The 24682-nt window shown below is 49.8% G+C and overlaps 1 long non-coding RNA gene across 1 annotated transcript in view; it reads right to left on the minus strand.

Moving 5' to 3' along the window:
• Nucleotides 1-351: 351 nt before the first annotated feature.
• LOC105279215 overlaps nt 352-24682 on the minus strand; it is an 85884-nt gene continuing 61553 nt past the window's right edge. Inside the window, exon 3 of the long non-coding RNA XR_003406580.1 lies at nt 352-763. This is a non-coding gene — a long non-coding RNA (uncharacterized LOC105279215). The remainder of the gene's footprint in view (nt 764-24682) is intronic.

The raw sequence follows: 24682 nt of genomic DNA on the forward strand, positions 1-24682 counted from the left end.
AAACGTCTCTATGCACCAACTCGGTTATCGTAAATGCTCGTAATTGATTCGCGCCGTGCGAACCGTGATACCACCGAACCACCGTTAGGATAGCCGTCGTGCAGCTGCTTCGTTTCGATACGTCGCCATGCATTTCTGCCCTAATCTCGGAAATATCTAATGGTATTCTACTCAATATTCATCGCGATATTACACGTTCGTACGACCGAAGTTCATAACTCTAGTTATCTGCCGAGATACAACTGCAAAATTATAGTCGAGTCGATGCGCAAGTATTCGTATCGTATCGTAGCGTAGCGAGATAATCGATTGAAAATTAGACGAGCAAACTAGACAAGAATGTCATTGGAATTTTGCATTTGGGTTTCTTTTATTTTGTTTGTTACTTCTTGTATCTGATGCAATCTCTTCTTCCCTGATGCTTTTCATCCGTCAGTATGTATGTCGATGGATGCGTATGCCACCTTGTCGCATATCTTGCAATCCCGAGCTGTTCTCTCCGCGGGAGGAAACGTACGAGGAGGATGTCGGATCGTATTTCTTTCATGTTCCCTCGCTTCCCCGCGTCAGCCACCTTTTTCAAACTCCCCCAACGCACCCTTAACTCGAGCCTCTTACTATCCCCCGTGCATGCTTCGCCGGACCACTACCGTAATTCGTCCATTCGTCCGTCCCGCCTGACCGCTTCCGCATTGGACCACAAATCGATGTTCTTTTCCTCTCAATTAAGATCAATTGCGGTCCAGTACGCCGATCCTCCGATCTGCAATTAATCTGCATGATAGCCTCCTCCTCATATTTCGTTCCGAATCTGATCAAAAACGTAACTTGACTCTAATATAATTGAAACTGATCTTAATCGTTACTATACAATAATCTCTCATCGATTAATTATTATCGATAAATCAATTACGGTTTGATGCAAAGAGGTAGAAGCAGCATGACAAAATTAGGAAAATGTTTAGAAATAAAAAAATAGAAGGTACATGTTAGATATTTCCAAATTTATTAATTCTATTTTACAAATTTCATTTTATTTGATAGAATAGTATAGTAGAAAAATAAAAATGACCACTTAATAATTTAAACCATACATATTCATAAATATAAGCACGAATATTTGTGTAACAGTTAGAAGAGACGTTATCTTGGAATGCCATATGTGTAAAAGCTGCAGTGGCTGTTAGTAATGAGAAAACAGCTGTACGTTTATTTCGCCTATTCAAATGCGACTTTCATTAATTGAGCATCTAAATTTATGACTGCTGTTCTCCCTCAATGGAGGTCAAATGCGAGAAAAGCCTCTCACGCAGCTCCAGAGTTATCCCCCCTAAAATTGCTACATCTCACTGCGCTTTGCCGGCTCGTAAAACTCGTTCTTGCTTTTATTGCATTGCATTGTCGAAAGGAGAAATCCCGAATGGCCTTGGATATAATTAAGTGAAACACCATGTGCACTAATGCGGAAAATGCTAAAGTCGAGAAACGACTTTGTTCAATAACAATCAGAATTCAATAGAATTCAGCAATCAGGCAATCAGGGAACGCAATCATCACTTCTTACATCGTAGTAATTTTCCTTAAGAAAATAATTTGTCATTACATGACAATACGATGCGTACAATGAATCCTCCGCCACTCCAAATGAATCGCCCGTTAATTGACACGATGCAAAGTAGCCACTTGCGTAATCCTACCTCAACATTATGACGTTTCATGACATCACGTCGACTGCTGCTGTTGCAGCAAAAATTTGCGCATTGTCAAGTGAAACGACGGTGGGGACCGTTTTTACCCCGTGTTTAGACTGGAACTAGAGTGCGTTTTCCGGCGCGGGCGTAGGGTGTAGGCAGAAAGGCGGTTGGCAGAAACGCGAGATGGGCCATCGTTATGCGTTGCACGGGAGCGGTATTAACGCGGTGGCACGCGGGGGATACCGTGCTATTCCGGTACCGGTCGCGGGTGCGGGAGCCGACAAGAACAATGAGTGTTGTACGCGTTCCGCGTATTGCTCGTGCATCCTGCCGCAGGGTATGTTGGGTCTATAGTGGGTGTAAGGGAGAAAGAGAGAGAAGGAGAGTAGAGCGATTGGGGACGCGAGGGAGAGACAGGGCACGCGAAACACCAGAAGAGTGAGAGAAAGAGAGGGAGGAACGAGATTTATGCGAGGCGGCGGCGTCGGTGGCGTCGGAACGTTTTGCTCACGCTGCTGGACGTCGCCGTCGTAATCGTCGTCGTGGTCGTCGACAACCACGACGAGAACCACGACGACACGACGACCACAACCACGACCACGACTACGAAGACGACGACGACGACGATGAAGAAGTGCGAGTGAGAGAGAAGTCTTACAGTAGCTGAAGAAGGAGGTGAAGGCGGACGGGCGGGAACGAGCGCTGAGATGAAGGAAAAGGAAAAAGACGAGAAAGATGACAACGCAGCCGTGGCCGCTTGTGAATGAACATTGGCTGCGAGCATTTCCGGCCGCTCGCAATCTCTCTTTCTCTCTCTCTCTCTTCCTTTTTCTCGCGATCCCTCTTCCCCGCATTTTGCATGTGCCTCGTTCTATGTCATTCCCTCTATCCTCGTCCTCCGCACAGTAGCTTCATCCCGATCGCTCTTCCATCTACTCGCGTCCTCCACCTCGTCTCATGAATGAGACCGTCGAGTCGCGGCCTCGCGACAGAGCGACAGAGCCTGCCGAAACAAGTGGACGAGGAAGGACGAAGGAATGACAGGGAAAGGAGTGTACAGGAGAGACGGAGGAAAGAGAGAGAAAGAGAGAAGACGGACCGTTAGCCTGCAGCCAAACGGTTGCAACGGGGCCTGGGACGAATTTAGATCAGGAACCGAGAGAACGAAGGGAGAAAGGAAAAGGACGGAACCACGATACGCTCGCCTTCTCTTCCTTCTCCACGCGCGAGTGTCTTCTTTTTACTCATTCGCCCCCTTTATTCCTTTCTTCCTCGCCGCTTTGTTACTCCCATTATTAATATATCGCCGTCTCCGCGCCTGACTGCCCCCGCTCCCCGCGTGTCCTAGCTGTCTCTGGATTCCCTCTTTTTCTTCCTCGTCTTCCTCTTGGTCCTCTTCTGCATCTTCTTCTTTCTCGCGTCACCCCCGCCCGGCTCATCCGGCGGCGCGCACCGTGCCGATTATAAATAGTAACCTTTGTCGGATGCTTTTCTTTATATCTCCGCCTCTCCACGTCGTCATCGCCTCCACGTCTCTGCACGGTGACGTTCCGAGGATCTCGTGCGCGAATAATTTTCCAACGTGAGCGAGATCCTTTCAATTCGCGATTACTTCTCGACTTTTGTCTGTGCATTGAAAGCGAGAAATAGAACGAGGAAACGATGGACGTTTCCTGCGATCTCTCTTCCATTCACGACTCAAAGAGGAAAGACCATTCATAGTTTATTGGTTTTTCCAGTTGCTCGCTCGGCAGGTCTGCTCTGCACGTTGGTGCCGCGTTTCGTCACGCCTAGAACTCCGATTGTATTAAGCCGTCCGATAATCTTCTAAACTCGTGCTGTTACAGCGCCGTGAGCCAGAACGAGAGGTAACAATAGTTGCGTGGGACGATTCTGAGCGCGTCGAATCAAGAAATCCGAAACGGAATAATAACGAAGGACGTCTGCAATTAATTCGAGGCACGATGTTTTACTTGACAAATTGATTTAATAAAATCCACCTGCATAACAGTACCCAGACGTCTCTAATCAGGATTGATTAATCTTGCAAAATTCATTAATTCTATTGAAGACTGACATTCGATTCAGCCGTTTCAAATCGCCCTTCGGGCAAAATGATGATCGTCGCTTGGAGACTTGAGAATGAATTCGCTCCTAGATGCAATCTCGCGGAGGTTCATTTGGATGCAACACGCAACATCGTTGCATCCGTCGGGTTTTCGCGTGGGAGGAAAATACTCTCGCGTTGCGAGAGAAGTGGGGCAAAACCACGACGAAGTGACCACACGACGAAGAAGCGGCGCGAGTCGCGCTTCCTCGCGAGCCGCGTGCGCGCGCGAGGATCTCCTCGGCGTGGCGAAACACTGCTGACCGTTAAACGCGCGCGTATAAATAGAGCACTCGCGCGCGTGCACCCGTTACGGTGACAGGTGTCCGGTCGGTGGAGAATAATTAAAATCCGCGCGCGTTACGGTCGCGCCCGTAATAGGCGGCCGCGCGCTGCGGGCGACGATGACGGCGGGTTTCCCGCGCGAGTGCACGCGTGTAGGCGTGAATTACGGCGCGACGGACAACAACGGAGGGGCACTTACGCGGGAGGGCCGACATTGTTGTCGCGTCTTGCAATAAAAGGGGCCGCGCGCAATGATCGATCGGTTTGCGGTTGTCGATTGTGGAACGGCCACTAATCCCATAAAGCGGGGACGACTACGTCAGAAAAGCGGTTTTGCAATAGGTGGTTCTCTTAGGCGTATGTGTATCTGGGTTACCCGCGTACGTGACGAAATCTATAAGGTTCGGACCGGTCTCTCGCCTGCTGGATGCTGATTGCTGATATTTATTTTGCGATTACTATCATGATTAATAAATCATAATAATTTAGCAATTATTTCGTAGATATATGTCTGCAAATCCTGTTTAAGTGATCTGAATTGTGTCAGTTACGTGATGTGTGTATTAAATTGTATTACAAGTTCGTTCAATATGATTTTATCGAAGTGTAAGTCAGCATGTTACGACATCTCATACAGCAGAATAATAATAATATTGCGATAATGCAGTAATAATTAGTTGTTTATTGCAAGATGGTAATTATGAGGGAGTCTTCGATCGTAAAACATTCAAGCTATAAATCACTGAAGGTTTCCCCGGGACGCTCATCACAATAATGTTTCACAGGAACAACGTGTGCGTTTACACAATGCAATTTAGACTATTTGTCGTAACAATGAGCACTCGCTTAACCGCGGAGTACGATGATTAACGACGAGCGACTTCGCCAACAAGCCGCAGAATTGTACCATTAACTTGTGTATTGAAATAATGAGCGCAAACGACGGCCGATAATAACGGCCTTCCCAACCTCCACTTAACAGAGAATTAGTATGAAAAAAACCTTCCTATTGTTTTTCCCTCCTCCTCTTTTTTCCGCGTCGCTTACGGCATCCGTTCCCATCGCGGCTCGAAATCTTAATTACTAATAAACGCGAGACGACGTGATTTCTTATACGCACGCAACCGGTTGCGGGAACACGCGCTGCCCGTAACGATATCCGCCGAGACAATAGGGATTCTCACTCGAGACCAACAATGCACGTGCGCATATTTGTATCAAGATACGCCCGAAGTCGCATGATGTGCGCCAAGTACGCACATCGTGGTACCGTGCGAACTTGCTCGCGGAAATCGAGCTGCCGATTCTAATGTCGCAAATATCGTAATAACTCTTTGCAAAAGATCGATATCACCGAAGGACCACACAAAGTGCAATCTCTATCTTTCGTCTGAGAACTGAAATTAGCGAGTACGCGAGACGCAAAATCGAGATAGCAAGCGGTATTTAATATAATCTGCTATTTAATTTAGTCTTACTTATTCTGCGCTTTGCTCCGCATCCAATTTTGATTTACTACTGCAGAGGTTTGGTTCAATACCAAATATACCCGATCTAATCACGTTTGTATCTATACAAGTATAAGTATATATAAATGAATACAAGATTGAATGACGGTGGGCAGGATGACAGGTCCTTGCAAAGGCGAAGAACAGTGCGTATTGGCGTCTCGCGCGGCGGCCACGCGCGCGATTAAAGAGGCGTCGTAGCCGCGGATCGCGCGCGATCGCCCTCATGAATGGAGCACGAGCATACAGAGGGAGAGTGAGTCAGGCGCGAAAGAATGGCGAGGATATTTCATAAAGCCGAAGCGAGAAAACGGGACCCGGTCGTGAGTGGCGGCTGCGAGGAGGCTGCCGGGCTATTATTATCGTCTCTCTCTCGGCTCCTTCTCGGCCCTCGCAACAGCAGCAACGAGCAAGCGAGCGAGCGAGCGAGCACCGCGAGAAACAATAAGCAGTTTGTACTTGGGAAAGCACATTGTGTGCACTCACGATGATGTATCGCGTATCCGCGATGTCAGAACGCATACACGAGCCACTAGCAGCCGTTCCCACATTTAATGTTCGGTCAAACTGATGCTCGATCGATTCCCTCGGTTAATCGATGGTTCTAGGACTGTAATTTGCGGCAGACGGTGGATAAGCGTCTATCGTTAACTTGGACTGAGATATCGATTGGAACTCGGCAAGGTAAACTAGGGGATGGCGGGTAGCTTGATTCGTAATTCGCATTTTCTTATTATAAACGAGCGAATAAACGGTAAACAAGAGAAGGTGAGATAATGGCAAAGGGGAATGCACACGAGCGAATTTTTTGAAGCGCGAGGGGAAGTCACTTTGCGGAAGACGCTCTTGATATCTGGCTTTCAAGTTACACTTTCGGCCACGCGCGCTCGCCTTCAGGATTTCTATCTAATCGGCACGTTTTACGAGGCTGAGTCGCCGACCGATTCGCAGATTGCACCCGACCAGTATCGTTATGCCGTCTATTAACGTACGCGCCGCGTCTTGTTAACGTTAATTTATGTACGTGCCGAGCCGGAGCGCGCGCGGATTTCTCGTTACGGCCGCGCGTTCGCGGGTTCCACGAGGCGAATTTATAGTGGCCGCACTCGTTAAACGCTAAACGTTTATTATCCGCGCTTCGTTACCGCGCCGTCCACGTCTAATCTTCGACGCGCCGGAACCCGGATTACAATTATGCAAAACGTCGCGTGGATCTGCATCAGTGACAATAAAACTGAAATTGCTCATCGCGCGTTGCAGCTGCTGTGGCTTCAGGAAACGAGCGATCAAGACGAATATATTACTAATGGCTCTCTATAATATTTTATTGCACCTATATTTCGTCGTGTTTTATATTACGATTATCATGTCATTATATCTATTATTCGTAACGAGTTCCGGGATCAAGAATCCCGTTTCCTGTATTTTACGTAGTCAAGCACGCTGCAGGTCACGATGCAGAATAGGCGATCGTTCCTGAATGAACGATACGATCCCGGTGAACGGAACACACGCGTGGATACGCACGCACACTACGCACAGATCTCTGTTTCTCTCTTTCTCTCTCGCTGACGGTTCCGATCTCGAGAGACTAGACAAGTTAATCGGCCGCGGAAGCACAATAAACTTCGGGATAATAAACGAAGCATCGTACGATCGTTTACCATAATAATGCCTTCCGCCATGGCACGTCCGTGCAGCATCCGAAGTTACCCGAAACGAATAGAACGCTATAAATAGGAATGCTCTCGCTCTATTTCTCTCTGTCTCTCTCTTTCTTCCTCTCTGCTCCTCTTCCTCCCTTTCCTTATCTGTCGTTCTCTGTTCATTTTCCCTCTCTCTCTTTCCCATTCAATTTGCTTCCTCCTTTCCCCTCTTCCTCTTTGCTTCGCCCTCTCGTATACTCATCCTCCTTTTCCTCTTCTCTTGTCTCTCTTCTCGTCTTCTCTGCTGCATTCTACAGAAGCGCTCCGATCATCATCTCCACGAGCTCGACGCCCGCGCGTGTGCATGCTGGCCGCAAACGCGCGGTTATTTCAGAAAGCGAATCTCCGCTCATTCTCTCTCTCTCTCTCTCTCTCGCTGCTCCAGCGGGATATTATTACGTGTGGCTGTGCATTAACGCCGAGATCCTTCCGATATAATAGATGAGCATGTGTATCGCGCGGTACCAAGGCGGACGGCGTCGCTCCGTGTTGCCACTCGCGCCGCGAGGACGCGCGGAAATTAAGAGCGACGGGTTGGCCCGCGATGAAAAGGTTAACCTTCCGCTCTACGTTCAATCCATCTCTCTTACTGTGAACGCTTGAATTTCTTTATTAATCTTACACTTTCTTCAACGTTGCATGAAAAACTTTAACGTTGCATGTAAAACGTTTCGATTAAGTAATGATTAGATAAATGTCTAATTAAGTACAAAGATATTTCGAAAATAATGAGACATTTATGCGGGGTTATTATAAAATGTCGAAAGCGTATTACGAAATGATTATATATGCGTCGAGATGATTATATATAGCCACAATCGTGAATATCGCAGCTGGAACATACAATATAAACGAAGTTGATATTGAAGCAAGACTGTGGAGGCATATTCTCTCTCTTTACAAAAAACTATGTCTGATTCGGTGATGGAAACGGATTCAGCTAGAATCTGCTTAGCCCGCTGAAATGCGGCTGACGTTTGTCCGATTAAGGGCCGATAAACCCAATTCGGCCGAAGAGGAGCCGCGCATCTTCGAGAATTAAATCCTGCTTACCAGCGAGTGCGCAGAGAAAGGTAGAGCCGGGAAGAAAAGGGCGAGTATACCAGAAACGAGGTCCTCGGGATCAGAGGAAAGAACTGCGCGAGTCGATTCCTGGCGTTTTGCACCCGGCTACCTCCTCCCCTCGTCGTACTCTCTCACCACCCTCTCCGGCTGTTCTCCGTCGTTGAAGCAGCTCGGGGGATGGTTTAAGTTCGCGGTGACAGGAGCGAGCGCTCGCAATGATTAATGGCTTAGCGCATTAACAGGCTATTGACAAACACGTTTCCCATCTCCGTAGAACCTCCGTCTCGCTCGCGCACTCTTTACACCCCCGCTGCTTCGCCGGGTGCAGAGTGGTCGATGAGGACGAGGCAAGGACCACGACGAGGACGACGGTCGGTATCGCGAGCGATAAAAGGAAGAAAGAGAAGCGGGAGATCGAGAGGGAGGACGACGGGGTGGGCTTTCTTAAACGCCGCCTCGCGAAGAGAAAGAAGTGCGAAGAAAAAAACGAAGTTGCACAGAGTGAGAGAGAGAGAAAAGAAGCGAGAAAAAGAGGGAGAAAGAGGTCGAAGAAGCGATCTTCCCGCCCTCGAGTAACTACACCGACAAAAACGCATCTTCGTCATCCCCTAAAGATCGTACCTGCCTCCCTTTACGGTTCTTTCGTCTCTTTCTCTTTTTCTCTGCTTATTTTCTTGCTCGCTCGTCTACTATCGCCACGTATCTACGTTATTTCTCTAAGCATCGGTCTCGTTCGTCTTTTTCCTACCGGATAAGTGACGCCACCTTAGGGCTTTCGAGCCGTCAGCTTCTAAATAGGCAATCCCCTTTTTCCATTTGACAAAGCTATCGGTCTCTCCTTTCGGCGGCGCGGCAGTCAAAAGGAAGACAGTATCTTAAATAATAAATCGTGTTTTTAATTGAACGAAGTGCACGTGAAGCAAAATGCTCGCGAGCGACGAATTGTTACCGATCAAGAATCTTCGGCTATTCTTTGTTGGATATCGATTATGTCATCTGTTCACATCGAAGAGAATTAAAATTTGCCGTCTCGTCCACGAGACACGATCGTTGCTGACGCGCGCGATTAATGACGTTATAAATGACACCGGTATGTTATAAATGATTCTAATCAGCGGGATCGCTCGCGGGAAAGAAACGGACACGTGGATAATGGAACGCATCTTGCGGGAGAACACGAGAGGCGAGAATCTATAGCCCATAACCATGCAAATCGCTTTCGTGAGAAATAACGTACAAGAACTAACGAGCGATTAGCATGCGTGTATAAATTGTTACAAATATCATACAACCGCACGTGGAGTGACATTTAGTCGCATCGGCGAGCTCGCATTAACCGGATGCGAATAAAATTGCGTGTCTAGTGTAACTCGATCAACGAAGGCGCGTTGAACAAAGAACTTTTCAATTTGAAGATAAAGAATTGAAATTAAAATTATCTACTCTGAAAAATTACCTGTTTGGAAAGCGAAATTTTAATAGATAATAACAGGTAATAATTTCTATTTCCCGCACAATGCGTTAACATGACGCGACCTCGTTACATGTGATTCACATACGTCACCGATGCACGTTGCACAAATCGGACCACGGTCTCTAAGCGGGACGTGCAGGGATGAGGACAAACTTATTCGAAAGGGCGATTCCACTCGGTGCCACGCGCGGTCGCGGCATTCACGTCGCAGACGCGCGGAGGATACGCGAAGGCCTTTCATACACTCGCGTTGTACGAATACTTGGCGAGATATAAGTGGTTATTCGGGCATGCCGAGCCATATTGAAATTCGTTGGGGCCGCGCGCGGAGAGAGAGATGATCGCGCGGCCTTTTCGTTGTGATCCACTTTGGCGTTTGATTTGATCAATCCGCTGCGCGGAGTCCTGTGGATTCTCCATCGGCGTAACGTATGTACAAACATGCAATGATCGCGAAGTCATATCGATGCGACAAGTATTCGCGTATTCGCACACACGCGACTAATTCATACGTGACTAGACGCGCGTCGGCGAGAGCGTATCCGGAGTAAGCTATAAAAGAATTTCGCCGGCGGATTCGAGAAGTGAGTCCTTTCACGCGAGCCTGTGTTTTCTTGCCTCTTGTATCCGTTTCGTGTTGATCGCGAATTACTATCGGCGATGAGGCCGTTACCGTTTGATTGAATTTTACGTAACACATAATTATATGTTTTCTTACGATATTAGTTAACAATTTGTAGTATAAAGTGTTGATCGCGTGGTCCGTTTCGCAGTAATGTAAGGTTGATTTCATTATTACCAGAGAAGCAAAAAAACCTCGCGCTATCACGTAGCATTGGTAGTGAATAATTAAATTCTGTTTCCTCTCGATCTTCTTTTTTCCTCCGGGCAAGACAAAGAATTCTTTGTATTGTAATTGATGCCTGGTGTGTGATTAAATACATCTTCCCGGATAGAAATCCGAACTTTTTTCTAGATGTAATTATACTCCTGTCAGCAGGGCAAAAACGTCACAGCAGGAACGATGATTGAGATGATTGAGATAATGCTCTTGTGCCGTACAGTTTCACGCTTGTGTTGGTACTCGATTTCTTCTTCCCTAATGATGTCTCTTACGTTCACCGACTTCATTTTAATATCACTTAACATTTCTCTCATGTCTCTTTGTAATCCCGATTTCGGAGAGACGAAATCTCGGTCGAGGCTGAAGATCGAGATCGAGATCGATGGGACCGGCCAAAGGGAGACGCGGAAACCTCTTAGAAATTACGCGGGCATGAATAGAGCCGTATCGAGCCGTATCGGTTATGCGATCGGACGGCGCATGTACGCGACGTCGTTCGCGTTTTTCTCGACACGTGAGAGGGCTCGAAGGGAAAAAGCGCACGGGAGGAACGTTACGGGAACTGACTCTATTCATACGTGACTTCCTAGATCGGCAAGGAGCGCACAATCGGTACCGCGGTCTCCAATGGATGTTCCTTGCGAGAGGATGGGAAAGAGGGTTAGACACGACGGGGGTGGAGAGGGTGGAGAGACGAGCAACGATGATGGAGACTGGAGGAGGTAGGAAAAAGGGAACCCGAAGAGGACGCGGCTCAACTCGTTCGGCCCATTCACGTACCGATGAAAAGGCTGAGCCGAACAGACGTTGTGAAAAGAGAAGAGAATTATTATGATTATTATTATTAACGTTTCTATGGAAGCGATTTCCCCTTTTCCTATCTGTGTCTTCGACTTTAGGTAGACAGATAAAAGCTGTCTCTCCTCGTCTTCGTACAGTGGCCCTTTCACCGGGTCGCGAGAAAGGCTCGATGTTACAAAGCTTGCCCAATTATTATCAGTGAATCAAGTACGACAATCGACGCTAATTCCGCATGCTCGTTGCTGCAATATGAATCATCTTATAGTCTCCGACAAGATTACGGAAGAAACGCGATCTACGTGACAAGACGAACGCTCAGGCAAATCAACTCGATCGACTGAGACGGGGCGATCGATCATGACGTGTACGCCTACTTGAACTCACAGAGGTCAGGCCTCCGACATCCGATCATTTCTTTGTACTCCGCGACGAGCATCTCGCTCGCAAGCTCGCCGCGAGGCCCGGCCGCCGTGTTACTCGGCGCGCCGAGTATCGTACGCACGTACTCGTCTCGCGATTAATAAACGGCGCGTGATACACACAGTCGGCCCACTGTACACGCATACATGAGCGAGTATGCAAATCGGAGTCACCGGTCACAATGAGACTGTTGTCTGACGTAGAAAGGCTGACGGCCGCCGGGGACGGGCGTCGTTCACGATGAAGCGGAGGAAGCGGCGGAGGCTGCCCGAAGGTCAGAAAAGGTTTGCACGTGTTGGTCCAGGCCAGCATCCGAACTCTGTCGAAGCATTTCCTCCTCCTTTGCTTTTGCTCTCTCTTTCTCGACGGTGCCTCTCGACGGAGAGGGGCCCGTTCTTCGTGGCGTCGCCATTCAAAATACGCGGCCCGTAGTAGCGGCAGCGACGAATAATAGGCGACCAGAATGGGCGTGCTTGAAAAAGGCGGAAGAGGGTCGCCGACGAGAGCGAAGACGAGGACGACTGACTCTCGAGTGACCAAGCTCGATTACGTCAGACACGTGGTTCGATCGTGTTTCTTGTCTCTTCTTCTCCATCCTTCCGCGCATTTCGGGATATAACGACCGACCGGCGAGATGCAGCTTACGCTACCTTACGGATGACCGATGCGATGAGTGAACCGTGTAATCCAAGCTCTTCTCGGCGCGTTTTCCAGTCTGCTATCTAGCGTCACAATCTGCCTCGATCAGTTATGCCGGTGCTTTTTACGAAAACGAGTTACATACGTACGTTTACGTTTACAGCGACAAATCGCGGCGCACGCGGACCCCGATCAGACCGATAGAAACAGTTAATTGGACTCGCGCGCCTCGCACGCGCATACTCATCAATTTGCGACTTGCGTACGCATGCGAGACGCATAAATTACAGAGTGCTTCGCTGGATTTTTTCAGCTGGCCGAGGCTTTTCGCATCAGCGCGTTGGAGCGTACGAATGCGTCTGTGGGAATTGCTGAGGCGTACGTACACGCACGCAACGTAGGTGGGCGTGCGGAAGGCAGCGGAAGAGGGTGGAAGGCAAAGAAGCGTGTGTCTTTTCTTTTGTCGTTAAGAAATCGCGCGGAGGGAACGCGTACAAAGCGCATCTTGTTGGGGATCCGCGAAGAAAACGAAACTGCCCGCTCGGGTGCGCGCGTGGGTGGATGTGCGAGCGATACACTTTGTAATTATATCGTGCGTGTGTACGAGAGCGCGGCGCCCCGCTCAGAATGCGTGTATCGAATCCCTGTGATCTTTTTCCACATATATCCGCGCACGGCTAGAATCAGAAACCCGTCGAGAGGCTAATTTCGGTCAGCGAAGACTCGACATCTTGCACGCGAAAGTAATCCCTATGATTAAGCTTACGAATCTGACTATACGGTCTTTTCATTAAAACGAACGATAATGTGAAAGTATGGACGTATTTCTGCATACTGATTATGCGCGCGGCTAGATTGACGATTTTCTTTAAGAAAACGCAATACGCGTGGTCATCGGACGATGTAGGAAACAGGAAAATGATATAAATATACGGCGATTATTCTAATTATATATTCACGAAACTAGCCCAGTCGATAGTCATCCGATAATCAGTAACTATATTGACGCGCACGCATATGCGTGTGTGCGTATGAGTGTATATGTGTGTGTGCTATCGAGGATTAAGTCGATCAAAATTAGCAGTTTCGATCACTAACTGGAACGTTACGGACACTTCCGGACTGCGGTCGCTACATAGTACGTCGTGGTGCCTAGTAATCTTGTGCAATGTTGTGAATTTCTATGAATGTCGCTCGAATAGCAACTCATGCGAAAGACTCGAATAAAGACTTTACGTAATTCGAGCTTGTCGCGACGATAATTAGTAATGTCGCGTTCTGACGTGAGATGGAAAAAGCTTTGCCGTGACGGCTGCGTTTTCCAACAGGCATTATGCAAACCGATAAAGAAAAAAAAATACGTTGAATGCTCAAAAGACGCTGTGAACTTTTTATGCTGTCGGTTTGCACGTGAAATTTGATATTTATATATCTGCAGAGAAGAGTTTTCTCACCTCATAAATATTTTTCATTATACGTCTGAGAAAAGTTCTTGTAATACCTACTCGCGCGAGACATATGGATGCAACGTGATGAATTTTTATGTACCTACTCTCGTCGAAGAAACCATGAAACCCCGTCATCTGAGATTAATCTCCGACGTTAGATGCTCGATATCGCGAGATTTCTCCCGATGCATTTTCGTCGATTTCTTTTTCTTTACGGACAGCAGATAGTCCGGGGGGGGGGGCGTGTAGTTACTCCTGATGTAACCTCGCGACGAGCACTTAAGTTTTCACATAAAAACCGACTATAAATACCGTGCGTTATTTTCGTTCGTGAAATGACACGAGGGGGGGGGGGGAGGAGGGGGAGCGACTGCACGGCAAAAGCGTGCGGGGTGCATGTGCCTGTGCGTGCGCTACCTACGCCGGAGAGGACGCTGCGGCTCCTCAGACGCAGCGTTGAGAGGCATAACTCATCTCTCTCTCGCTTCTCCGGATGTTGATGACGCTGTTAATTTATTCGCCTGCCTCCCGCGCGTCCCCGGGACTGGCCGTCTATCAGCCGGGACATTTTCGTCAGTCGCGCCCCTCTGGAAGTCTTCCCAGATTCTCGAAAAACCGGCATGACTCTCAGCTCATGACGGAGACCATCAGCCAACGCTGCGGTGCACCGCGCGATTTCCAGAAACGCTTGACAGTGATGCGGCAAGTTTTTCTGGAGCCGAGGAACGAGAAGTGCGAACGTCAATTGACGAGCTTTTTCAAATCAGTCGTTACTCTGGGAAATTAGCGAGAATTTCCTTCTTCCCCTCCGAATTGTCCGAAAGCATTAGCATCTCTGAGAAGAAAGGTCGAGAACTGTTCTCCATTCGCTGACTGACGCTCTCTCTAATTCCGCCTAATTGATTTCGTCCTAATTGACTTGGTTGATGACGGAGGCAACCTCGCGTAGCTTTCTCGTACGAGCGGAATCATGAGCGAGCGAATGCCTCTCCTCACGAGTCGGCATTAGAAGCGGCCTCCGTCCCAGTTACATAACTCAATCTTGACGCTCATAATGCCCCATACGCGTCCGCTCTTTTGTCTCTGGCATTGCACCTATGTTCGCACGTGGTGTGCGGATTGATGGATGCGCCTTGCAAGTCTGGCGAGCGGCCTTTAAGCTCGCGCGGATATACAATGCCGGACAATTAGCGTATACTAATGCAGCCTCGCAGAAATAGCGGATTACGGCGAGGCAATTATTGTCTTTCTGATTGCGAGTTATGTCTTCATAACTTTACGCATACCTATTTTTCTTTAGCTGTATAACGAGCAAGAATTCCCGTAACGATAAGTGGCATCGATGCTGCATCCAAAGTCACTAATTAATAGACCTGTACGTCTTTCCCACGAGCGGAACTGTCGAAGCTTACGCGTAATATATTATTTCGTTTTATGGTGTTGCATTTCTCGATGTCGTAGCGGCTTTTTGTCAGTGCTGAAGAACTCGAGTTGCCACAGAGAACACGGGAGGGCCGAAATACCTCTCCGCGTAACGCACACGCACACGCTTCGGTGACGTCTCTCATTTGGTTAAGAATAACAGTGTCAATCTGTCACGCGGCGCATCGCGCGATAATACCGCGGCTTCTTAATTTCCGTCGGTGTCGGCTTCCTTTTGTCGCGTCGAACGTTCTATTATTATGTAACGAAATGGGACGCACGTATCCGCGAAACAGCCCGCCGAGTCTCAAGCTGACAGCTTGAGAAATGCGCGCGTGCCCGCACGTGGGCCCGCGCGCTTCGAACGTACTGCGAACGTATCGCGCGCCGGGCGTATCTCTTCCGCTCGAAACGCGCCGTTTTGCCGGGAGTGCCAGAGCAGTGGAGCCTCCCCATAATACCCAGTACTATCCGTAATTAGTGACTTATCGAAAAACTGGCACGAGATAACGGACGCGCAGGACGTTTTTACCCGAATCACGTCTCGTCGCACAATACACCCCCCGAGTCGTTTGATCTCCGTGGCTCACTGTCGAACCCATCTCGACTCTCCTCCACTCGCAGCGTCCACGTCCATTAATTCGCCGAGTCGGCCATCGCCGCAGTAAGTAATAAGGTAAGAACGGGAGATGCTGAATAAAAGGCGACCGGAGCGTATTCCGGTCACGGGGCGACAGGTCGTTGTACATGGGGAGGATCGGGAACCCGCTCTTCTCCTTCGGAGGCGAAGATTCGTTATACGACGGGAAGGGGGCCATCTCATCTGTCTCGGACGACTCTGCCATCCCTCCCGCGGCCGTGATGTAACGTCATAAAAATAATCAACCCCGGGTCCGATGAGCCCGGGGCGCACTTTGATCTCGCGCATTTGTTTCTCCGGGAGCTCTCCCTCGACCGAGAGTGCTCCGCACATTTTTTTTCGGCAGCACCAAGCGCGGCGGGCAGGCAGGTACAGCGAGGGAGGAGGAAAACGACGGGAAGTAGACGAGACGGCGGATGAACTTTCGAAGCAGTGAGTTTTCGTGCTCGCGCGAAATAAAAAATTAATGAGAAGTGCGGGCACACGGTCTGGTGTTCGCCGGCCTCTCGGCTGCAGCGGTGCGGCTTGCGAGCCGAAGAAACGACGCCGGGCGTCGCTATTGGCCATTTTGAAATTGAGTACGCCGCAAGTTTAACGCTCTCCCGCTGATCGCGTCCTTTTTCCCGGCTTGCGGCCCGGCCCGCGTTCCGGAACTCTTGTAATTTGCTATCGAGAAGCGACGAGCAATTTCCTTGCGCGCGCGATTGGAAAGCCATTTACGGTGGAATATATATACACGTACATATATATATATATATATATATATATATATATATATAAATTGCGCCCACCAGAAAATTACGATAAAAGGGACTCCCGCGCGTTCACCGAGTCGTCGATGACCGAAAACTTGTTCCGAACGAATTAAACGAATGTTTTGCCACCGTTATAAATACGAGAGGAAGATAAACTGAGTGGAGCAGAAGAATTTTTGATTTTTTGGAATATAAATGATGGGAGAGTATAAGACATGACCATAGTAGTTTCTCCGTCAAAGCTATATACTTCCTATATGTCGTTCGTTTGGATAATTGTCGCATAGGTTTCACATGCTCGCGCCGACATGGTCATATCAACCCCGACATCCGCGAAGCGAATATTTTCGCTTAATCGATCGCAACAAACGCGGTGTGGCATCGGGCGAGGTCTGGGCCTATAGACATCCATTGAATGCAGAGTATCGACTGCACGCTACGAGCCAATGAGAGGATTCCGTGCATAATGCATAGCTGGGATATATTGCAGTCGCACAGCACAGCAAAGCCACGCTTCGCGCACACAGGGAGCGAGCGAGAAGGCGAGAGAGCTTGAAGGGGCGAGAGAACGAGAGAGAGAGAGAGAGAAAGGGAGAGAGAGAGAACTCGAGCGGGAGAGAGAAAGGATGGATAGGAGGGAAAGGGGGCGAAAGGATGGTGCGTTACGATATGTCTGTGTAACGCGGTGTGCAAGCCGCGTCGCTCTGTGTGTTTACCTAATAATTATAATTACGACATCGCAGAGCTGTACGGTCCCATCCCATGGCAACCGTCTACTCTATTGATTAGAACAGCGAGTCGCGCGGCACCCCGATCGACATGGCGATACGATATAATCGACGTCTTCCGTTTCGCGACACGGAACGCGGCCCGCGTCTGATTCCCGTAATCGCGCGCCCGTTAATAATCATCCTAACAGTGCGCGGAAAACGCGGGGCGATAACGCGCGTTTTCACCGAGGCGCGATGATTATCCGTCAATCGTCGATACCTCGATACTCCCCTTAGGCGGTGCTCCTTATCGCAACGCGGCGCCGTATCGACCGGATAAAGTCGCGTCGGTTTATTTGGGTCTGTGTAACGTCCTGCGCGCGGTATGAATATAGTGGCCAATAGTGAAACGTTTCGGGTTAACGCAATTAAGAGTCGCTATTTGGCGTGATGCGCCGAAATTGTACCGCCGCGCCGTGATTAATTGATCGGGCCGGGATAACCATAGAATAACCCGCACCGTTACCGGCTAATGTGACGCGAGACATTCAAATGAATACGCAATAATCCAACGGGGCTCTCTTCGTCGGTTGGTTCTCCGTGGTAAATCCGCCTCATCCGTCACGCTGATTCGCGACTGCACCCGCGAACGGAAATAGACCCCGGCGAATAAAGCACAAGCGGACCCCGTTGAAACTTCTCGTGCGAGAAGACCATTCGTGAACGATCCGCGTTAACAAGGAAGGGCGTCGATGCCCTCCGTGAAACGAAGGAACCAAAGGTAACAGGAAGAAACTTAGGAGACCAAAGATGCAAGTGCACGTAGCGCGAGAAACGAAACGCCGAAACGAAACGCGAAGCCGGTAACGCGCCCCACAACCAAGTCGTTAGTGATCGCAGGGCAATCGCTCATTAAGTTTGGCAAGGCCCGTTACGGCATTAGCGGGGGCAACGATAAATTCATCATAGAATAATGACGTTAATGAACTACGCGCGCGTATGGGAGAGAAGGACGGGAGGCAGGGGTATATACGGGAAGGGGAGGGAACACGAGTTCGGGTCTGGGCTGCTATGAAATATTCAGGCGGAATCAATCCTGACTGTGTGCGACCCGTGATGGACTCGAGGGATGCGGGAGGGAGTTCCGCGGCGAGGGGATCATCAGAGAGACCGGGAGAGGCAGGTTCGAGGATTTCATGTCCTGAGAGGAAGGGAGGGAGCGGTTGCGTACGGCGGGCTCGCGTAAAGCGTAACGGAGGCTCGCTTAACCCTTGAGTTTGCGGCCGGGACTAAAGTAGTTATGTTTGTCCTTTGAGCTGATGGGGCAGGCGCCGCGGGGCAAGCCGGCTTAATCCTACGGGGCTCGATATATCCTGCTAATGGGTCCGGTCCCTGTATGCCGGCAAGGAACTTCGAGCGTAGAGAGAGAGGCGGCTTTGACGCGCGTCATACGCGATGTATTATGCAATACCATCGCGTATCGGTGTAGTTTATTGTCGAGTCGCATCGAGTCGCATTGCGGACGCGTGCACCCTCCCTGTCTCTCCCGTCCTGGTAATCGGGCTCGAATCGTTTCGATGTTCGATTCGGCGCGTGTGCTGAGATCCGCGCTGAAATCCGAACTCGTTTCGATACGCGTTGTTACGACACACCTACCACGACTGGACACGCACGGCTCGCTGACAAATTACACGCGCAGCCTGGTGCACCGGCGTACACCGATGTGATTACACGCTTGTTGCACGTCGGAGGAGCTACCGTCGTCGTCGCGGAAAAAACAATATGCTTTATACGTCACGGGCATTGCACGTTGGAGAACAAGTTTGCAAATGCTAGCCGCTTCCAGACGCCACTGCTCGATGATTACGAGGCGAGCGTGCAGCGTGCGTACGCGAGCACACTTGAGATGTTTTCACAACGGCGGGGAAGCACGCACGCGAAACGTCGGCGTCAGTAGCACGCGGAGAGCGGAGAACGCGGGCATCGTGGAGGCGCGGGAACGCAGCGGGGCGGGACGGATTCGTTATGCACGACTTCCAGAAACCGATCGCGAGGGAAGGAGGGAACGATGGGGCACACACGGACAAAGGAGGTGGCGCGAGATGATAAAGCTGGGGAATGATGAGGAGGCAGAGGGGCGAATTACCGGTTTCGCGATAAACGGTTCGCTCGATCAAATCGCTGGGGAATAACGGGCCGAACGTTAACGAACGTTGCGTTACGTAATGCAGGTGTAATCACCTGTCAAGACTCTTTCTCTCTCTCTCTCTCTCTCTCTCTCTCTCTCTCTCTCATCTTCGTCTCGCTCGTGGAAGGCAAATCGTTGCCGAACCGCGCCGCGGTCAGCGGTGGATGTACCGTAGCGTTAATTGCGAGAGAGCGAAGGTCTCTTGCTCTACGCGCGCACGGTCTTCCCCCCCCTTAATTAACGTTTCATTTAAAGCAACGACCGGCCGGCTTGCGGGGAGTCCGGAATCTTCTCGCGAGTTGTTCGCGAGCCTCTCGCCTCTTCTTGTTCCTTCTCTCATCGTCCGTTCACGCGTTCTTTCGCCACTCTGATCTCTGTGCACCCGGCACGGTGCATCACGATGCTGGCGACAGCAAAATGATGGCCTTGTTCGCGGAAGCATTCGTGCAGAAACACACGTGTATCGTATATAATAGCCGCGTAGATCGCGATGAACGCTACTTTCGCATTTTCCTCTCGTTTTTGAGACAGTGTAACGCAGAAAGATAATCGCAGTCGATACGATCATTGTTTCATGATGCAAAGATTGATGGTTCCCCGTCAATAGTGTAATTTTTCGTTACCTGATGGGACAGGCTCGAAGGAGGGGGCGCATTGTGAGCGCTGGAAGCTGCACAATGGAAACGGCGAGCACCTTCTCGTAACGGGTACGACGAGAGAGAACTCTCGGCGAAAAATTTGCTTGGGCAGGAAAGAGACGGAGAGAGAGAAGAGAGAGACAGAAAGGAGATGCGGGCGAACAAGAAACAGAGTTGGAGCACAAGGTGGAGGGAAAAGTGTACCAGCGTGGCTAATGAGTCGCAGGATGATTGATTCGCCTATTCGCGCTACGCGCCCGGACCGTATGCTTTCACTTGCTCGCTCGCTCCCAGCTTCTCCCCGCCGCGGTTCCCGTTCTCGCGCGCGCGTCGCCCCTTTATCTCCCTTCGGCGCCGTTCAGTTCATTCCCCATTCACGAACTGTCAGAACGCCTGTGGCAACAACATTCAATAAATATCGCGTATAAACGCTTTCACCGCGAGGCGAAGCCGACGTGCTCCCGACTCAGGCCGATTCAGATGGAGCCCCCTTCCTGCGACACCGTCAAATTTGCGGACTGAGTTCTCGCCCTTCGTCAAGTTCTTGGCGCGCGTTTGTTCTCGGCGAAAGACGCGAGCGATTCGACTTTGTCGCCGTCAAGATCGAGATATGCTTCTTTGGGTGTACAGAGTGAAAACCGTGCGAAAATGATGTAGATTATCTTATTCGCCTGGACGCCGAAGGGGTTCACCCGCCACGTTTATTATATCGTGGGAGGTTTGAGAGAGAGAGAGAGAGAAAGAGGAGGGAAGAAGGAGAGGAACGAATCGCGGTGGCAAAATGTGCTGCCAGTCAAAGCATCTTCTTCGGCAACTCGGCGAAAGGCTGACTCACCCGCAGCGCTTCTAGCTTACTCACGAAGCTCGTATTTATTACGCGCTTATCTGACGGACGCTCCTCAATCAGTGTTCCTCCCTTGGACTTAAGGTTTTCACGATGTCGCGATGTTGCACGATTCACCGAAGAGAAAAGAGGAAAGAGAGAGAGAGAGAGAGAAATCATCAAAAATCTGCAAGGTACAAATAATGCCGCGCCTGCATCCCCTATCAATTCACCCCGCGTAAGCGGACGTCACGCGTTCGAACATTAGAGCGTTATCGAGCCATTGTCGAGCTGTCCTCGGGAGATGGATCGCGCGTACCTAATATAATAGGCACGTTCACTGTCAGCCAATAAAGATCTTTTTGTGGCTCGTATGATAGAGTGGGCCCGATCGGTGGTTCCAGTTCGCTTGTGTAGATTTAATGTTCGGGAAGCCATCCCATTTCAAATAAACGCTAATGCTATCAATTAATAATAGTCGTAATTGTATCTCTGAACAATTAAAATGATTAGGCAACTCAGAAATATAAAAAAACCTAATTGTCTTGTCATCAACTATTGTTATGAGCACTCAGGCGTCGATTCTAATTAGTAGAGATCAGAATAATGACCCGTTATTAAAAAAGCCAAATGTCGCTTTGCATTTCCGGCTCACGATTAAACGAACGTCGCGCTGCGTGACTCCGCGCCGCCGACAATTGGCCGGCTGATGAATTTTCCGTGCGGCGGGAACGAGCGTGCGGATGCTGCATACGGACACACGCATACGAGCATGCGCCGGCGTACGCGGCGGAGGTTCGTTTCCACTTAGCCGTATTAACGGGAGTTTGATTGCCGTGCCATCCATCCATCCATCCGTCCATCTGTCCGTCCGTCCGCTCGGTCGGTTCCCGACTCCTCCCCTCCCCCATCCCTCGTCGTTACGACCCGTGTTCTCGATGATAGCAACAAGGGGCAGGGGACGGAACGGGAGCGTAATCGGTGTCAACCCCCGCGATCCGTGCATCGGGGTTCGTGCGGGTCGCGTTACCATAAGCAGGGGGCTGGGGTCACCGAAAACTCTATGTCAGCGGGGTCGCGGCGACGACTCGGCGCACATCGAGCCGAGCGAAGCGGGACGAAAGCGAGCAATCAAAGGGAATAATTCAGGAGGCGGCCACATTGTTCCCCGCGCGTCCGCGTGGTATCCCATGGGATAGGCGCAGCGGCGAGTTATGCGACCCGGGCGATAATGAACGGACGAAATAGCGTCACGGGGCAACGCGACTCTCCCAGTGCGGTGGGGAAATGAAATTTTTATCGGGCAACTTATTCAAACGGCAGTGCCCTCGCGTCGCCAGGAACGCCGACCACTTTTATGCTGTATCCGCACGGCGTACCGCGCACGTTTATTTGGAGTAGTTCGATCCTGAATCTCCGGCGTGAATATTTCTTTGGACCGTTGCACGTTTGCATCTTAAAACTAAAGGAAAAAGACTTTGCAAACTGCGACGATTATACGTGATTGGCGGCGAAACTTTGCGCTTGTATTCTTCATCGCAAGTAGCATAAATGAAGCTCCTCGAGAGGATAGAAGAACCATCGGACATTATCGAGAGATTATCGACACAGTCGACATCGAAATGCAACGGCTCCGGGACGCGATGATGCTCGGTCCCCATCGTACGAGCGTGATATTATATTATAATCCCGGCGCGCTCTGACTTTGGTAAGGAGGGTCGCGCGGGGTAGCTGTAAAAGCGGCGGAAAGAGAACGAGAGAAAGAGATCGACTGTGATGGGATGGGTGGCGGGAGCTTGTCTGGAAGATTAGCACCTCGTATAAAAGTGCTGTAGCACGAACGCGGGGTGAAGGGAACGGTTGTGCAGAGGTGACGACGACGACGACGACGACGATGACGACGACGATGATGGTGGTAAGAACGGTAAAAGTGGATGTCGGGGATGCAGAAAGAGAGAGAGGGAGAGAATGAGGAAAAGAGACGTATGCCGCGCAATAGAGAGCGAGAAAAAGAGAAAGAGAGCACACCGAAAGTAGCGAACGTCGAAGGGTGAGCGAGGGGTGAGGGCGTCGAGAGAAGCGAAGGCCGCATTTCTTATACACCGCTTCCGCCGCCGCTCGCGCACCCGGTGTGTAAGAGGAAAATTAGTTTTCAGAAATTTTTATGAAAGCCCTGAAAAGAGGGAACTGTAGTAAGGTTCCCTTTCTCATTGGCGGCTATTTTTGTTCGCCGGGATTTCAATGGCCTTTATTTCGCTCGCGCGTTAATCTCTCGCGGGCGATACCGCCAGCTCGCCCGGCAGCTCCCTCGTTCCAGCTTATACCTGGCGCTCGCGCACCAGATACGACGCGACGGGGGTTGCCACGGGGTTAGAAGGAGTGCCGAGGGTGAACGGGGAGGCCAAGCACGAGAAAGGACGGAGGTATACGTCGCGATGGACTGGCGCGCACCGCGCTGTCAAACGGAATGAATGAGGTCGTTATACGTCCTCGCGTCATGAAATCGCCGTTCTAATTAGTCTTCGACAATCGTCCGGGAGACGGCGGCGTCCGTAACGGCATTAATTTTCGCAATTAAGAGTCGCGGCCGCTGCCCGCTCCGAGGGAGAATACTAACGAAAGAACTTTTGTGGTGGGACTCTGAGTTTGCTCCTAAGATCTAAGGCGAGACTCGGCGAGGCGACTCGACGGACTTGTTAACGGGAATAAACGTCCTCGACAGATCCGCGGTCGTAATTATACAAACGTTTAGATCGCGTGGTTAACGCGCTAGTTTTCCGCGTTAATAAAATGGACCCCGGTGTTTTCAATGCGTAACCATTCTTCGCGAGCGACTTGCTTTATCGTCACCGAGGTATTCATTAATCGCATCGCCAACAAAGAGCATATAAGTTATGATGCACTGTCCGCTCAATGTGCATCAGCTCAATCAGAAACAAACTCTCTCTCAGAAAAAGTATCAACAGCATATTTTAAATATTTCGGAACCACAAAATGACATTGTCATAATTTCAAGATATTTCAAATCATAGCCATATAAGGAAGAGTATCAAGTACTATCAAGCCTGATAAAACATGACAAAATAAACTTTCCGCATCTGCATCGCGTCTGCATCGAAAGAAATAGAACGTAATGCGAATACCAAAGTACGATTCCTCTTGTTGTAGGCCTATTGTTGTGCGTGCGATTCATCGAATGCTATCCAATTATCGTCTCGACCGCACTGGCCACATAACGAACCGATCGATGGCTCGTTAAATCCGAGCCATAACTCTTACGCGCAATATAACGTCGCTCCAATGGATTACTAAGCGTATTTGTACGCTCCGCAGAGCGGCGTGAACGCGATATTATGCACCGCTTAAGATTAGAAAGCGTCTTTAAAACTGTTCCGGGCAGCCCGTATTCGCATCCCGGTATGGATATGTAAGCACTTATGTGCGATCTCCCGCGATGAGAGGATCGCGTGACGAATCTACGTCGGAGACCATGGTCTTATTAAAGAAGTTCGATA

The sequence above is a fragment of the Ooceraea biroi genome, chromosome 5 (assembly GCF_003672135.1).
Source record: "Ooceraea biroi isolate clonal line C1 chromosome 5, Obir_v5.4, whole genome shotgun sequence".
Taxonomy (NCBI): domain Eukaryota; kingdom Metazoa; phylum Arthropoda; class Insecta; order Hymenoptera; family Formicidae; genus Ooceraea; species Ooceraea biroi.